At 39.9% G+C, this 17,342-nt stretch overlaps 1 protein-coding gene across 1 annotated transcript in view; it reads right to left on the reverse strand.

Moving 5' to 3' along the window:
- Positions 1–11,527: 11,527 nt before the first annotated feature.
- The window catches only part of LOC126234457 (enoyl-CoA hydratase, mitochondrial-like), a 65,946-nt gene continuing 60,131 nt past the window's right edge, over positions 11,528–17,342 (reverse strand). The window contains exon 9 of the mRNA XM_049943151.1: positions 11,528–11,815. The gene's annotated coding sequence lies outside the window, so the exon portion shown is untranslated. The remainder of the gene's footprint in view (positions 11,816–17,342) is intronic.

Consider the following 17,342-nt stretch of genomic DNA (forward strand, 5'->3'; position numbering starts at 1 on the left):
TCGACAGATGATGTTTCCTACAGTACTTTTCTTCATATTCAGTAATGTTGCTATTTCTCAGCATGTTCTTCCCTTTTCGTGGTGAAATATTACTAACTGCCTCTGTTCAAAAGTGCTGTTTTTACCTCTTTTTACCTCTCACTTCCTTTGAGCTCTGGACAGGTAATTACTGACATCGCAGAAAGTAATGAATAACAGAGACATGCACACTGACACTGTTGCCAACACTGAGGTCCTACTTGACAAATAGGAAGCAGTTTGTATCTATTACCACTACAGAGGGAGCATACAAATCAAACACCACTGACATAAATTTTGGTATTCCACAGGGGTCAATATTAGGACCACTTCTTTTTATTATCTATGTAAATGATATTCAGTCCATAACAGCTATCTTATATGCAGATGATACCACGTTAATATGCAGCAATCCAAGCTATTCACAGCTCGAAGTGGAATCCAATACTGCAGCAGGCTTAATTCTGCAATATTTTAATGAAAACAAACTAAAATTAAACACAAATAAATCTGTCTATATTGAATTTGATCATGGGAGGCAAAAAACTCATGAAAACCAAATCTTAATGGGTGACGAATACATTAAAAAACAATACTCGACCAAATTTCTTGGACTGACACTAGATGCAGAGTTAAACTGGTCTGATCATGTGAATGATATTTGCAAAAAGCTATGTACTACCATATGTGTTGTTGTTGTGGTCTTCAGTCCTGAGACTGGTTTCATGCAGCTCTCCATGCTACCCTATCCTGTGCAAGTTTCTTCATCTCCCAGTACCTACTGCAACCTACATCCTTCTGAATCTGCTTAGTGTATTCATCTCTTTGTCTCCCTCTACGATTTTTACCCTCCACGCTGCCCTCCAATACTAAATTGGTGATCCCTTGATCTCTCAGGACATGTCCTACCAACCGATCCCTTCTTCTAGTCAAGTTGTGCCACAAGCTCCTCTTCTTCCCAATTCTATTCAATACCTCCTCATTAGTTATGTGATCTACCCATCTAATCTTCAGCATTCTTCTGTAGCACCACATTTTGAAAGCTTCTATTCTCTTCTTGTCCAAACTATTTATCGTCCACGTTTCATTTCCATACATGGCCACACTCCATACAAATACTTTCAGAAACTACTTCCTGACATTTGAATCTACACTTGATGTTAACAAATTCCTCTTCTTCAGAAACACTTTCCTTGCCATTGTAGAGTCTGCATTTTATATCCTCTCTACTTCGACCATCGTCAGTTATTTTGCTCCCCAAATAGCAAAACTCCTTTACTACTTTAAGTGTCTCATTTCCTAATTTAATTCCCTCAGCATCACCCGACTTAATTCGACTACACTCCATTATCCTCATTTTGCTTTTGTTGATGTTCACCTTAGATCCTCCTTTCAAGACAATGTCCATTCCGTTCAACTGCTCTTCCAAGTCCTTTTCTGTCTCTGACAGAATTACAATGTCATCGGCGAACCTCAAAGTTTTTATTTCTTCTCCATGGATTTTAATACCTACTCCAAATTTTTCTTTTGTTTCCTTTACTGCTTGCTCAATATACAGATTGAATAACATTGGGGAGAGGCTACAACCCTGTCTCACTCCCTTCCCAACCACTGCTTCCCTTTCATGTCCCTCGACTCTTATAACTGCCATCTGGTTTCTGTACAAATTGTAAATAGCCTTTCGCTCCCTGTATTTCACCCCTGCCACCTTTAGAATTTGGAAGAGAGTATTCCAGTCAACATTGTCAAAAGCTTTCTCTAAGTCTACAAATGCTAGAAACATAGGTTTGCCTTTCCTTAATCTTTCTTCTAAGATAAGTCGTAAGGTCAGTATTGCCTCACGTGTTCCAATATTTCTACGGGATCCAAACTGATCTTCCCCGAGGTCCGCTTCTACCAGTTTTTCCATTCGTCTGTACAGAATTTGCGTTAGTATTTTGCAGCTGTGATTTATTAAACTGATAGTTTGGTAATTTTCACATCTGTCAACACCTGCTTTCTTTGGGACTGGAATTATTATATTCTTCTTGAAGTCTGAGGGTACTTCGCCTGTCTCATACATCTTCCTCACCAGATGGTAGAGTTTTGTGAGGATTGGCTCTTCCAAGTCCGTCAGTAGTTCTAATGGAATGTTGTCTACTCCCGGGGCCTTGTTTCGGCTCAGGTCTTTCAATGCTCTGTCAAACTCTTCACGCAGTATCGCATCTCTCATTTCATCTTCATCTACATTCTCTTCCATTTCTATAATATTGTTCTCAAGTACATCGCCCTTGTATAGACCCTCTATATACTCCTTCCATCTTTCTGCTTTCCCTTCTTTGGTTAGAACTGGGTTACCATCTGAGCTCTTGATATTCATACAAGTGATTCTCTTTTCTCCAAAGGTCTCTTTAATTTTCCTGTAGGCAGTATCTGTCTTACCCCTCGTGAGATAAGCCTCTACATCCTTACATTTGTCCTCGAGCCATCCCTGCTTAGCCATTTTGCACTTCCTGTTGATCTCATTTTTGAGACGTTTGTATTCCTTTTTGCCTGCTTCATTTACTGTTGGCAGTGATACATCATGTAAAAGTTTATTTTGTCCTTAAGTTATGCACATGAGTGCATGCTAAACTCCTGTTAAAGGGCTGCTAGAGGTGAGAGCCTGAAAAGTGTTTCAAGATTCATCATCTTCCCTATGATCTGCTATGTAAATAGAAAAGAATTCAAGAATAAGCTTTCTATGGCTTTTTTGTCTACGACAAAAAAAAGACACATCATGAAGGAGTTACGCAAACTGATATTTGTACAGGTATAAATACAAAACTATAGATTTTGGCTGTTGATGACGTAAGAGTGATGCTGCAGCACAATTTCACTGCACATCTGGCAAGGATATTAAACAGAGAATATGTTGGCACCAGGGCATAAAGTCTTTGCAGATTTCATTCCATGTACTTAGTCAGGCAGTAACTATGCCTCGCAGACAGGTGCATGAACAATATGTGCAGATGTCAGCATTTGAGGGAGGATATGTATTGGGCTTGAAGAAGTAGGTTGCAATAATCAGTGGATCAGTAGACATTTGAACAGGAGTTATGTTATTATTTGAGGATGTTGGCAGGAATGAGTGAAACAGTGCCAAACACAGTGTCAGGAAAGAAACATTCAGCCTAGTGAGATGACAGAATATGAGGACCAAACAATCGTCGTAGAGACAACCAAAATCCCAGATTCAAAATAATCATAGATCCAATGTGCAACTGTCCTTCAGTGACCACTAGGCCTATTAATAGGTGGCTCATAGAAAGGGGGCTGAGCTCTTGGTGCATTTGTGCCAACTACCATTGACCTCTGTACATCAAGCTCATTTGCAGTGGCATTGGGCCCTTTCAGTCTGGAATCTCACTGACTGGAGATTGTCTTCAGTGATGAATCCTGCTTGAAACTAGCTCCCAATGACTAATGAAGGATTTCTGGGGGTTGGGTTGGGTTGTTTGGGGGAAGAAACCAAACAGCAAGGCCATTGGTCTCATCGGATTAGGGAAGGATGGGAAAGGAAATCGGCCGTGCCCTTCCAAAGGAACCATCCCGGCATTTGCTTGGAGCGATTTAGGGAAATCATGGAAAACCTAAATTAGGATGGCTGGATGTGGGATTGAACTGTAGTCCTCCCAAATTCAAGGCAAGTGTGCTATCCACTGTGCCACCTTGCTTGGTGAAGGATTTCTGGAGATGTCTCTGACAGTGTTGGGATACCAACCTGACTGTCGTCCAACATATCGCTTGACAACCAGGTATGATGGTCTGTAGTGCCACTTCATTTCATAGTGGGACCCATTTAGTTGTCATCCACGGCATCCTTACAGCACAGCAGAATGCACGCAATATTCTATACCCTGTTTTGTTGCCCTTCTGGCATGCCATCCTCAGCTTTCATTTCAGGAAGATAACACCTGCCTGTTCCCTGCAAGAGTTTCTACTGGATGACTTTATGCTTACCAAACTCTATCTTGACCAGAAAGTTCACTGCATCTCTCCCCAAATGAGAACATTTGGAGCATTATGGGGAGGGCTCTCCAACCAGCTTGGGATTTTGACAATCTAAGATGCCAGTTGGACAGAATTTGTCACAATAGTCCTCAGGAGGACATCCAACAACTCTCTCAATTTATGCCAAGTTGAATAACTGCTTGCATAAGGGCCAGAGGTGAACCATTGCGTTACCGGCTTTCTCAATTCATGAAGCTCTTTCTCTTGAATTATTTACCAATGTTTCTGAAATTGTAATCATTTGTTTGTCTGTGCATGTACATCACATCTACCAATTTTCATTCCATTTGGATAGATCCTTTATTTTTCCCCCCTTAGAGCTTATTACAAAAATTGTCAGTCATTGTGCCTATAGGTAAATGTACACCGTTTATCTGCTGAACACTTGTGTGAACACACATTTGCTCTGCCATTGGTCATTGGCTGCTTTGGTCAGGCATCTGGTGTTGTATTAGTTATTTGGATGCAGCATCAAGTTTGCTATCTTGTTTTACAAAAATTATTCAACAACTATGTGCAGAAGGAGCACAAAAAGCACAGCCAAGTCAAAGATGTCTATAACTTTATATCCTATCATAGTATTGCTGCTGTTAAAAGCTTGAGAAAGATGAAGAGGACAGTTGGACAGATGACTGAATACAAGGCACATTTAGTCTATGCTGAGAAATTGATTGATCTAGAGTGTTCCAAAGTATTTGATGTAATAAGAAGTGAAATAGGAAACATGTCTCACACACATTACACCATTTCATCCTGTCAATTTCCTCTCCACAAAAGCCTTAAAAAGTGCCAGTGATTTTGGTGCCAAGTACTGTGAAGCTAGCTAAGAAGATACCTGTTTCCAAGTTCCAGGTGAAAGTGCTGATAAAGAGCATTGTCACAGCTCCGCTTATAGGTATTTTTAAGGTTTTACCAAAGTATAGGTTAAGAGATGCATATCCAAACATGCAGAACGTTGTGAGGATATTTATGAGAGTGTCAGTGACTGCAGTGTCAGTTTAAGTAAAAAATCTGATTAAACTACTTAATGCCAACTAGAAGTGAAAGAGAATGTCAAATTTAGTTGTCTTGGTAATAGAATATGACACAGCTGCTACACCTGACTTAAATTATATTATCAACATGTTTGCTTCACTCCAGTAAGGAAAATGCAAAATAAAATTATACCACAAAAAATGCAATTCCTAGAAATGAATACTTTTTCAACTCTTAACTACAGACCTTTTTCATTTATTTCTCATTAATAATTTATAAGGAGCAAATAAGTACCATCCTTTAATGTATTGTAGCTGTTGGGGGGTTCAGTCTGAACACTGGTTTGATGCAGCTCTCCATGCTACTCTATAACTGTTCGAGTCTCTTCATCTCTAACTGCTGTAACCTACATCCTTTTGAACCTGCTTACTGTATTCATTTCCTGGTCTCCAGGTCTTGAACTTTTGGCTATTTCAGTCGTTGTCCTTCTGCCAGTTAATCATTTTTTGTCTCTGTAAGGACCTCCCTCTGCCATGCTGGAAACCTCTACTAATTTGTCAGGATGGAGACCAAGGGCCTGTGCAGCATTGTTAGACACAATGGAGCAATATTCTAAATTATGCCATGTACTACTGAAAATACAAATCATTACTGCTTCTTCTGCTCTGACTGGTGGCTACGTAACCTGGAGAAGAATTCACCAAATCCAGTAGTAGACTTTTGGCAGCCAGGGTGCTGCATCAGCTTGGAGTGGAAGTTGATGACTCCCTGATGTGACGATTTTGCTGCCTGCTGTTGATGTAGACCCTCCCAGTTGGTAGCTCTGCTTTTGGAGGTGGTGGTTCCCATGATGTGTGCATTTTGATTCACATGTCTTTTTGGGGTATTCCTCTTCCTCCACAGATCACTTCCCATATTTTCCTTTCAGGTGACCCGATGTTGGATGCTGTGTAGTCATGCTGAACACTGAACCTGGCCTACCAGTATGGTAGGCCTTCAGACTCAGGTGACGGTGGACTTTAAGGCAGCTTCCACCCTGGACTGAAGTCATGTTGGTGGGCCCTCAGTCTACCAATCAGCACTGACTGCTGTGCTGATGTTAGTACTGGATGCTGGACTGCAGCTTCAAATCATTGATTTTCTCGTAGGCCAGCAAGTGAAAATTCAACACCAGAACATTCTCCCACACAAGATTTTACCATACTGTAACCAGAAAATCAAGTGTGAATGACATGAATGCCACTGATCTCACTGATCGAGTACCGAAAACTAGTGGAGTGGAATATTTATGTCGTTGAGGGGATGTTCTGCTCTACGATATCATTCATAATGACGAAACTGATTACACTGTTCCTGAGTTATCAGCGGTCTTCAGTTCTACTAAATTTACTTAGTGAAATTGTTACAGGGTCTTTACTGCTTAGTCAGACTCTTGCTAGCTGTTGTTGTGTCCTCCACTGTCTCTTGTGTAACATTATGGAAGTAACTAAAGATGTTCAGCCTGCACCGTTGTAACCATTTTCTGCTGAGGTGCTGACAGTCTCTTCTAAACTTAGCAAAGTGGCTGTTTTGCGTGGCCCAGCAAAGGTGTTGAAATGTTTACGCTTTCCTGTTTGCAGATGGTGACACTTCATTGTGGTTGAGCAACACCGGCTGTTAGAAAATTTTTACTCTCCAGTTCTCTTACTAGTTCTGCTGCATAACATTTCTTTTAGCATCTGCAGAAGGCATGACAATGCTGTTGCTCGGCGTGTTCTGTACAGTACTTCACAGTCGCCAGACTCGGTTACAGCTGGGGACAGAAGCTTGTGAATATAATGAAGTCACTATGGGAAGCAGAGCACCTGTACCCACGTAGATGTGCACACTACAATAATTCAGCATGCAAATGTTGTGATCTAACTGTGCAGAAGGACTGGCCTATTGCACTCACTGCTGCTCACAAGTAAACACTTCCATCAGCTGGTCTGCCCATATCATATGATGCATGTACCCTCCATGGCAGGTTCCTGGACTACTCCATAGTTTTATCTAGGTTAGCTCATCTGCCTCTGCTGGGATGCCTGATGGTGGAGAGACTAAACCTCCCTTCGTGTGTAAACCAAACTCCTGGTAGGGAACTTGAGTTATGGTTCAATTGGTATTATTGCTTCTGAAATGAGAAGTTTATTTCCATGTGTTTATGAATATTCCAATAAACATGTTATGCATCATTTAGTGGAGGTGGTGCCACCAGCATGAGACATATCAATTACTAGCTCTAATATTTTGCCATATGTCTTGTAATGAGAAGTAACATCAACATCAGCGCTGTTTCTGACTGACAGGTACAGTTTCCCTTTTCCCCAGGTTATTTGAGAGCACTGATGTGCTGCTTCCTGGACTCGGGTAGTCACACCGGCCCTGGATCGAATCCGCTCAGTGGATTGTCGATGAAGGGCCGGTGAGCCAACCAGCCTGGATGCGGTTTTTGGGTGATTTTCCACATCCCCCTAGGTGAATACTGGGCTGGTCCCCATGCCTCATCTCAGTTACGTGACTCGCAGGCATTTGAAAAACATTCATACCATTTCACAGTTTACACTAGATGCAGACAGCTGGGGTACACTCTTTCCATCCTGGAGGATTTGGGTGGCAACAGGAAGGGCATCCAGCCACCCTCTGTAACTATCCTTGCCAAACTTCATAGTAACAAAGAGGTTATCAATGGTTGTTTGTACACAATTAGCTACCCAAGCTGGGAAGTTTACAGCAGAAATTAAGGTGAATGATAATGTTACTGGCTGCAGTAAATTCTTACTGAAAGAGTAACAATCTGCTTTAACATCACCAGCAAACACCGTTTCTTTGTTTTTTGCCCTAAGCTTCAAGACAATTTATGACCAGATTAAAATTATCTGCAGGTTCTTAGTATGTGCTTACTCTTATGAAATTCTACTTCATCACAAAAGCTTCTGTATGCTGCTCCAGGAAAAATTTATGAATGTCTGTGTTCTTATATCTATGATAGTTTCTGATCAATGTGCAATTCCTCCTTTCTCCATCTCTACTTTACAAAAGTGAGATGCAAATGTAAATCCTGTAACACTTAACACATCTATACTGGTGGTCAAATGATGTTCATCGAGGCAGATTATGCCAGCTGTGTTTGTTGACTCTAATTCATCTACGAAAATAGGTAGTTCATTAATTTTACTTCTTATTCCTTGAATATTTTGGTGCAATAAGGATATCTGCCATTTCACATTGACTGAGATAAAACTGGGTGTAAATAAAATTTCTGCTGACTGCTGAAAATTTTTGTCAAGGTGCTGTTTGTCCTGATGCAGTATGACAGAATTATGCTCTTTGGTTTCTTTTCACAAAGTGAAGATTTGTTTCAACCCCAACCTCTCTTAAAACTTTATTTCTTTCTGTCCTTTCTATCCTGAAGAAATTGTTGCTCTGACACCTGTAACCACTGGTACTTTACCCCCTCCCCCTTATATTTTCTGCTATTGACACAGCCAGTTTATCCTTCCCTTTAGTGTTGAAGATGAAGACCATGCCAACTACTTATGTGATCCCACCTACTGGCAGAATCAATGGGAACCACACAAATACGTGAACCTGCACCTGACACATTCAGCCTTTCCAACTCCAAATTAACTCTCCCGATAGAAGAGTTCAAATGAGGTTGGTCGTGGCATCTCAAAACAGATACAAACTCAACACTGATATGCCTTGATGCTGAACCAATCTTTATCATGTCACACTTTATATTGTACCCAGGATTTCTGTCAATAATATTGCCCAGCCCACCAATTACAATTACAATGTCTTCCTTGGTGAAGTCTTTAGAAGGTTATCCTAAATCCTCTGTCACTGGCTCCAGGCCAGCACTAGATTAAAAAAAATACTCTGAGCTTAGTTCATTCTGTTAAAGTTGCCCCACACCTCTAGCATGAGAACTACCAAGCAACAAGACTTACTCTCCCTTTCCTGACTTCCCCCTGCATTCTTACTTTCCAGTTTACAAGTGACAGTTTATTTTGCCCTGCCTGGACCTACATCAGTTTCTAACTGAAGCAACAGTTCAAACTTATTTTTCACATTGACCATAAAGCTGTCACATGAAGTTCTAAGCCTGATCCTTCTGTTACCTGTTGGCATTTTCCACCTCTCTTTACCCTTCTTACCCTTCTCTCTTCTTAACAAGTGTAGATCTTTCCTATCATTGTCTAATTCAGCCTGAAGGGCAGCAATTTTCCCCTCCTGTTGCACTATCTTCCTATCTGTACTACATATCCTACAAAACCACTGACGGGCCTCATTTACTTTCCCAGTTCCCACACTTCTAGTCATCCCAATGGAAAAATCTGCTGCATCTTTCACATCAGATCCCCAAACTAACTATTTCATTGTGAATCAGGCATTTATCATACATTAAAAAAATAATACTTTACTAAGAATAAGTAAAATATCCAATAAATAAGAAAACACATTTACAAAAATTTGCCCTATATGCAACTATATGTAAAAAGTCTATTCGGGCAAAGTTTCTGAATCAACCAATTTAAATGCATACTACATTCTGGAAATATGAACTTAGTAATGAACAACACGCTCTACTTAAATTGCTGGAAATAAAAAAGAACAATTTACTGCAACTTATAGGGACTAAGATGGAAGAGGAGATTCTAGAACTTTTCAATCATCTTCTTCACTTTTTGTTCAGTGACCAATATTTTGAGGAAAACCCTCAGTAGCTAACCTTATTTTGCAAGACCTCAAGGACAAAGAAATTCAATCAGCAGTTTTCAAACCTAAATGTTTTTGGACACATATACACAATACCTTTGAGGTGTGGTCACATAGGGCAGCAACGAATCCTTCATTTTTAGAACATCCCAGAACACTCATTCATAGGACTTGATTTGGAGAGACTGCCAGTAAAGTTCAGCCACTTCCACTGTATGTTTGTCTAGAACAGACACGCCAGTAGGCAGATTCACAGCGCATTCTGACCAGCATGCATTAGATCTCCAGAGCAGCCAGAAAAAACGGAGAACTCCACTAGGATGGTTTCCCTGCCTTATTTTGGCAGGCTGCCCTTCAAGACTGGAAGGCTTTCCACACACACACACACACACACACACACACACACACACACACACACACACACACACCTTGTTTGGGACCTTAAGGCTCAAGAGATGTTGATTAGCTGCTGCCATTTGGCCTCAAGTGATGCAGTTTGGAGGCGCATGCGGTCAGCACACCACTTTCCAGACCTATGAGCCACTACTTCCCATTCAAGTAACTCCTTAACTGACATCATGAGTCTGAGTGCACTCTATACCAGCCCCTCATCAAGCAAAAATCCTGACAGTACCAGGGATTGAATCTGGGTCCTCCGCTTGGCAGCTATCTACGCTGACCACTCGGCTATGAAGTTAGACCACACAAGACTAGGTCAGCCAGAATAATCTAGAGCTGCTGAGCACTGTGTTGATAAAGAACAAAGCATGAATTATGGAGAGATCAGGATTCTCTCACCCTCCGTCACACACTGGTTTTGGTGAAACTAATGCATGGTTGGCTACAGACAATGGAATACAGTGAGATAATACTGATGAGGAATCAAAGCCAGGAGAGCTAAGCTGGCACCAACACCTTACCCACGTACATTCACTGATGTCAGCAGCTTGCACCCGAACTTGCCTGTGTTGTGTGTGCAGTGTCTGTGCCTCACTTATAGGAATCTGTGTTTTTCTAATGGACCAGTGTATAAAATTGGTGAACCACAACAGCTAGCTGACACAGCTGCATGATGGAGATATTGTGCACCTTAGACAAAATGGTCCAACAATACTCCTAAGAACCTTTCAAACAGTAATTGTATTGGGAGAGTGTCAAACATCTAAGCTAGGATAATGCAGTTTCATGTGTATATGATTGTTTGTTTTTGTTAACCAATTTTGCTGAAAAAGAACATTGTCAGAAAACTCATCAGTGTTTAAAATCTTATTTGTCTGTCTGTTTTTCACTCGATAGGTCAGATATTCAGTGGACTGTTACCTTTACTCTTTCCATTGTTAGTATTCTCAGTTTTTTTGATAAATATAGCTAGCTGGTCAGACAAGGTGGATAAAGTTTCTCATAGTACCCATGAGCAGCAAGTTGCAAATGGTTTTTGCATTTCTGGAAGCCTGAAAAGTGTTATTTGAAGCATGTAGGTACCTATCCTATTCTTCTTTTTTGTCCCATTGTATAATGGGAGTGTCAAGCTTAAGATCTGATGCCTTATACTGCCCCTGCAACAGCGGACCATCTGCTCCATCTGCTGATCACATCAGTGCAATGCTAGTGTTCTTATGGTACCTGCTAATTTTCTTGTTGTGTTAGATGCTGCCACAGCTTCAAGAACAATGAATACACACAATTAAGTGCATGCTGCCTCTTTGTTAGATTCCTATAATTAGGGAACACACAGCACCATCTTCTCTGTGTCTGCACTTGAAAAATATTTTTTATTGTTATTATGATCAGCCAGTTTGACAGAGCACATCTCATTACCATTAGATGATGAAGTTGAATGTCAGTAGATGAGGAATTTATCTTTTCAAAACCTCATATTTTACTTTTTAGAATATTATGAATAATTTTTGTTGTTGTTAAAGGACAGAAAATGGACTCAGTATGCTTCTCATTGAAGGTGTAAGAAGACATGAGTGATATGCCCACTGAACTGTTCTTAATGGCTGACGAATGAAGAAACTCTGCAGTCATGTTTCCCGCCATCAGGACACTGCAAAAAGTAAACAGTAAGAGTTATATTCTGCAGAAATACATATTACATGCTACTAAGACTTCAGATTTAAAGCTGTGAGAGATAACAATTCATTATGTTCTATAAATGTAATAGGCATGTCTAATTATTTTAACAGGAACCCTCTTCTGTTTTTGAGACTCATAGTGATATCAGAGCTCTTTAAACAGGGTGTTGAGGGGGTTTACACTCTTGCTAAATGAAACAGTTCACAGGCAATAAACACAAAGTTTCGATAATACACTGTTCCACGACTGATATGTTATTGTATGGTGAAGTATCACGGGCTGTGAAAAACATTCTAGTATCTAAAGAGATTGTCATAAAAGCTTTCCATACATGCTCTGCTAGTAATCAAGACCACATGATTATCAATTAGAGTCTGTAAATTATGCTCTATGTGTGAAATAAGAGGATGTCTGTTGGTGCTGATGTGCTGTATAAAGTTGGCACTATAACAAGAATATTACAACTAGCAAAGCAATAATCGAACAGTGCATCAAAGTATTTCCTAACATCATGCATAATATGTGTTGCATCACTGAGATGACACCAGCCTCAGAATTTTTAATCTCACTTCATTTCAAATGTGTAAGAGTACATGTTAAAAAATCATTCTACAGACAGTTTTATTTAATGTCTTAGGAAATGCAGTTAGTGGAAATAAGCCTTTGAGAACCATTGATATCGTGTATTGAACCTCAACAGAAACTTTTATGGACAGCCTCTAAAAGTTAGCGATACAATTCCAAACCAGCTTCTACTGGCCAGTAATGGTACCTCTGCATCACTGCACTGCAAGTTGATAGCTGTAGTAAAAAGTACTGCCACTCCTAATTTACACAGATCATGGATGATTGGCAATAGATAAGTAGCAATCCTCATGTCTTAATGCATGGATTACTGTCTTTTCTTAGTTCAGTGACTAGACTACTGAAGAATATCTCAACACAAACCACAAACATTATCATACTTTGTAGTATATGCAGGTGTGTGGTTTGCATATGCAAATGACTCAATGTTATTTTAAGTGTGCATACAGAAATTTAAACTCTTGAAATCGTTGATAATACCATGTGGTTGCACTGGGGGCTCTCTTAAAATATCTATGCATTCTTAATAAAAATGATTCATTTTGATATGATGTTAGTTAATGAAGCAAGACTCAGTACCAGTCTCTCTTTATTATGTAAGTGGTGTTTCACACATAGATACAGACGCCTTCAGCACAGGAAAATGAGTGAAAAGATTGCTAGAATTTTACTGTCATAACAATTTCACACATGCCTGAAACTAAATAGGGTGTAATGCAAAATGAAAACATCAATGAAACATCCTGTTTTCCATACTGTGGATATTTATCTTGATAGTATGGTAGGAGAGCTAAAAAATTTACAAGTGCCTCAGAGTGTTATGCAGATAAAATAACTCATATGAGGAACAGAAAAAAATGCAAAGGAGTATAAACATGGAAAGCTCGTCAAAAGTTTGGATAAAACTACAATAATTCAGTTGTCATTGCAAGTTTGATAATACTTAAGAAAGTCCAGAGTGGTCCTGCAGATATCAGTGCAGGTGAAACAAAAGATGCTACTCATGTACAAGGTGTGATTGGAAAGTCTTAAAAATGGATCTACTACTGCTTACTGGTTTGGCAGGCAGGTACACAGAGGGTGGGGAGTGAGTCATTACCTTGTCCTTGAATGCTCTCTGACAGGAAACTGCATTTCCTTTCTTCAGTTCGCTGTGACAGCTGGTTGAGTGTGGGTCTGTTGCCGGATTCTGTCTGTGTGAAACTGGACGTAAAAATGGAGCAATGAGTTTGTGTGAAATTTTGTTTTAAAACCAGAAAATCAGCTTCTGATACTTATGAACTATTAAAAACGGCTTTTGGAGATAATTGTATGAGCCAGTCAAATGTTTTTGTCTGGTTCAACAGATTTAAAAATGGTCGCGAATCATTTGAAGATGAAACACGGGTCAGCTGTCCTTCCACCTCAAAAATGAATGAAAATGATGTGAAAGTTTGCAAATTAGTGCACTTTCATCATAGACTTACAGTTAGGGAGACAGCTGATGAACTTAATTTAAGTTTCTATGCAGTTCAGTCAATTTTAACTCAAAATCTGAACATGCATTGAGTGTCCACAAAATTCATTCCAAAAGTGCTGTCAAGTGACCAGAGAAGTGTGCCACGACCTGATTAATCGTACTATAAATGACACAGCCAACCACTGTGGCCGAGCGGTTCTAGGCGCTTCAGTCCAGAACCACGTTGCTGCTACGGTCGCAGGTTCGAATGCTGCCTCGGGCATGAATGTGTGTGATGTCCTTAGGTTAGTTAGGTTTAAGTAGTTCTAATCTAGGGGACTGATGACCTCAGATGTTAAGTCCCATAGTGCTTAGAGCCATTTGAACCATTTTTTTATAAATGACACAGATTTGTTAAATAGGGTAATTACAGGTGACAAATCATGGGTATATAGATATGATTCTGAAACTAAAGTGCAGTCTTCACAGTGGAAGACTCCAGGCTCACCATGACCAAAAAAAGCATGGCAAAGTCAGTCAAAGGTGAAGACAAAGTTCGTGATTTTTTCCATTCTACCAGTATTGTGGGTCATGAATTTACCCCTGGAGGACAGCCAATTAACCAGGAATACTAAAAATATATCCTTTAGTGTTTGCACAAAAAAGTGTGGCAGAAAAGGCCTGCATTGTGGAAAGACAAGAGTTGGGTGCTACACTATGATAATGATCCAGCTCATCGTGCCTTCTCCATCATAGAGTGTTTGACCAAATTCAAAATTTCTGTGCTTCCACAACCACCATATTCCCCTGATCTGGCCCCTGCGGACTTCTACCTTTTTCCTAAACTGAAATTTTCACTGAAAGGGAAGTGATTTTACTTGATTGAAGACCTCCAGGCAAATGCAGAGAGTGTTCTTAACACACTTCAGGAAAAAAATTCCAGGGCTGTTTCCAAAAGTGGAAACACCTTTGGAGTCAGTGTGTTAAGTCAGAATGAGACTATTTTGAATGAGATGCATCACAGTAGCATGTAAGCACCACCATTGTATGATTACAAGCCCATTCTTAAAACTTTCCAATCACATATCATATAGGCAGCAATACAATGACTTGTTTTATTTATCACCTGGCATGAAATCAAGAAAATCAAATGAAAATAAAAATAAAATATCTGTAGACATAGATGAAGAGCCAGATTGTGAATTTGAAGACTGCACAGGATATATACATCCAGACTAAACTAACAAACAATATGTGCCTTTCAGCTCAGATAATTTTTGAGAGAATTATACCTATACCAAAGAAAGGGAATGAAGAAAACATGAACTTAAAGGCTAGCATCTCTGCTGTCATCTTTCCAAAAATAAAAAATCAATCATGACTGCCAGACTAGAGAATTATCTTGAAAAATACAATCTCCTCAAAATACCACAGTTTGGTTTCCAAAGTAGTATGTTTTACAAGATTGGTATATGATCGACTATATATATGTATAACCAGCATCTCCTCCAAAACCCCTGGATTAATATCAACAAAATTACCGTAGCGGTCGCACGGTTCTAGGATGTAGCGCCTAGAACCGCTCGGTCACCCCGGCCGGCAAGGCTTCAGGAAAGAAGCTCCGATACATAGACTGCTGCAGTCTATATCCAACAGTGATGTTTTACACACACATTGGTACATGAACAGGTCAGCCCCTGATATGTAGGCTACTCTGTACAACAGGTGTACTGTATGGGAATAGTATCAACCTGCCTTGTTGACCTGCTTTGCAGGGCAGCCTACATGTGTGGGATATGAAAAGCAAAGAGAATAGTCAAAGAGAGTGGGGAAGGAAGAGACAGTCAGATAGAGAGGGTAGGAGAGGATGGTCAGAGAGAGGAACATGTTGTGTGGGTAGTATCAACATTTCTTGCAGGTGTTACATGCGCAGTTGGACAGGTCTGATTGTGAGTCATGAGAGAGGGGCAAGGATACACATAGCTAGACAGAATAAGGTGAACAGAGGAAGGGAGGAGGAGACGGACTTCAAGAAAAGGGAAATAGGTGATGAAAAGAGAGAGGGGGAGGAGGGGATGGACAGAGAGAGGGGAAGAGGAGATGGACAGAGAAAGAGAGGCAGAAGGGAGATAGACAGAGAGAGTGTGGAGAAGGATGAGATGGACAGAGAGAGGGGGACAAAGGTGTTGATATGTGGAAGGGAAGAAAAGTGTGGTCATAGAGAGGGGGAGGAAGAGATGAACAAAGAGAGGGGGGAGACGGGGAGACAGAGAGAGTGGGGAGGGATAGATGAACAGACAGAGAAGGAAGGATGAAGTGGTCAGAGAGACCAGGGGTGGGGGGAAGGGCAAGAAAAGGAGGATACAGAGAGTGGGTAGGAAGAGATGTGTGCAACATATACATTGAACACATTTCTGAATAAAGCTGTGGAGGAAAAGACCAATCCATACAACAATGTAAAACAAAAAACGTTATAGAAGATGCCGACCTAAAAGGAAAAATGCTGCGTAGCAACGACTTTATATTTTGTGTAAGTGGTGTAAATGACATGGGAAGAAATGAAGCTGATATCTGCATTGAAGCCCTGAAGAACTTCCTTGAAGAAAATAAGCAGAAAAATACAACTGTCGCTACTGTTCCGCATCGGCACGATCTGATCTACAAGTCGTGCGTAAACAAGGAAATACGAAAAACGAATATTAGAATTAAGGCACTATGTTCAAACTATGGAAATTGTTCTATTCTAGATATAGGAAAGTTGGATAGAGGTCAACACACATTCCACAGATTGCACTTAAATTATGCAAGTAAACGCTATTTGTGTGAAAAATTAAATTTAATTATAAAAGAAAGAATCGAACTGAAAAACTTAATATATAAAAACAGTTTGTTCACAGCTGAAAGAAGCCTGACAGAAACTTTTTTAGACTAAATCAGCCTTCACCATACATACGTGAAGGCGAAATACTTGACAACATCGCAAATCACAGTAAAATCAAAATAATATCACAAAATGTCCAATATATTACCAATAAAATTGAACAAATTGATGAATTTCTAAGTGTTAGTAGCCCTCATATTTATCTTGTGAATGAACTAGGGTGCAAAACTGAAGAATTATGCAGCATTAATTTAAGTAATTATAAAATTGTCAGTGTCTATTGTAGGGAACAACATAACGGTGGTGGTGCTGGTATTTATGTCAAAAATAATGTCCAGTGTGAAAAAATTGATTGGATGGATAAACTTGCATGTGAGATGGTCTTTGAAATAGCTGCCATAAGAATAAAGCTCAGATATAGCAGTTTAATAGTAGCTAGCCTGTACAGATCCCCTAACAGTTACATGGAAGAATTCTTTTGCCATTTAGAGGAACTTATTGATAAACTCTCACCTCACAAAAAAACAGACTATAATAGTAGGGGATGTGAACATTGACTCCTTAACTAATAGTGTAAGTTACCTTAGATATATT

The sequence above is a fragment of the Schistocerca nitens genome, chromosome 2, assembly GCF_023898315.1.
Source record: "Schistocerca nitens isolate TAMUIC-IGC-003100 chromosome 2, iqSchNite1.1, whole genome shotgun sequence".
NCBI classification, from domain to species: Eukaryota; Metazoa; Arthropoda; class Insecta; order Orthoptera; family Acrididae; genus Schistocerca; species Schistocerca nitens.